Source organism: Branchiostoma belcheri, unplaced genomic scaffold, assembly GCF_001625305.1.
Source record: "Branchiostoma belcheri isolate BF01 breed outbred unplaced genomic scaffold, Haploidv18h27 scaffold34, whole genome shotgun sequence".
NCBI lineage: Eukaryota > Metazoa > Chordata > Leptocardii > Amphioxiformes > Branchiostomatidae > Branchiostoma > Branchiostoma belcheri.
The window spans coordinates 318503-319739 of record NW_017803954.1 but is presented as its reverse complement, the minus strand read 5'-3'; the positions used below and the strand labels follow the sequence as shown (position 1 = coordinate 319739).

The following is a 1237-nucleotide window of genomic DNA, read 5'->3' as shown; positions in this document are numbered from 1 at the left end:
GACATACAGGACCTGATGGATGAAGTGGAAGAAAAGGTAATGTGTTTATTGTGATCTTAAGGCCATTCAATAAACCTTACATTTAAACACAATACAACATTTAAATTTATAACATAATGCTAATTCTCATATCTTACATCTTCAACCACCAGTTCGCTGGAAATCTTAAAGAACAAGCTAGAAGAAGACAGGTTTGGTTCTATGAACCCCATGTCACACCATGTCTCTTTCTTACCCAGTCAGGGTTCCTTCCCAACGTCTTCAAGGCACTGGCTCATCGGCCAGAGGAGTTCCGAGCTTTCTTCAAGTACTATGATGCCCTGATGGCGAAGGAAACGGGTAACCTGACCAAGGCCGACCGTGAGATGATTGTTGTGGCAACCAGCGCTACCAACAGCTGTCTGTACTGTGTGGTTGCACATGGAGCACTGCTGCGGATCTACTCCAAAAAGCCTCTCCTCGCTGATCAGGTGAACAACTCAACCTAAAGCCCATACATGATGCAATTATAATGTTTTTTTTGCGACAATTGTGCCTTACGTCATAGGTTTCAGAAAAAAGGGTTTTTTCTTGAATCTGCAACATACAGAACAATAGTAGCATAATCTGAAATCTGCTTGAAACCCTCATCATAGGTGCATCTTAAGATATATGTGACTAGGGCTTAACTATTTATTACACTGACACTGTCAGTGTCTTCAGTTACATGCATACGTTCCAGGGTTCCTCTTTGGACATGATAAAGCTGTTGGATCTCAATAAAATTGCCTTGACAAAAACATGCATTTCTTACCCATCAGGTTTGAAACATTCTTTCTAGATGAAATGTCTTTCCTAGATGACCATTAATGGTCCTTTGGTTTTTCTAACCTAGGTTGCCACCAACTGGCATATAGCTGACCTTGATGCGAGACAGAAGGCCATTCTGGAGTTTGCCACCGCTGTGGGAGCCTCGGAAACCATCACGGAGGGGCACTTCCACAAGCTGGAACAGCACGGCCTGGACCGAGAGGACGCGTGGGACATCGGCGCCATCGCTGCTCTGTTCGCACTGTCCAACAGGATGGCTCACCTGACCGACATGAGGCCAAATGACGAGTTCTACTTGATGGGCAGGATTCCCAGGGAAAAGAAGCCGGCAACCTGAGCTTCATGATTATTGATATGATAATGTTTGGAGTATTTCATCCATCATTATTTATCTCCAAATAGATAATTAATGTTTATTGATATTTAG

General features: G+C 43.3%; 1 protein-coding gene across 7 annotated transcripts in view; it reads left to right on the top strand.

The window, feature by feature from the left end:
- The window catches only part of LOC109475623, an 8218-nt gene that overhangs the window by 3503 nt on the left and 3478 nt on the right, over nucleotides 1–1237 (top strand). The gene's annotated exons all lie outside the window — the stretch shown is intronic.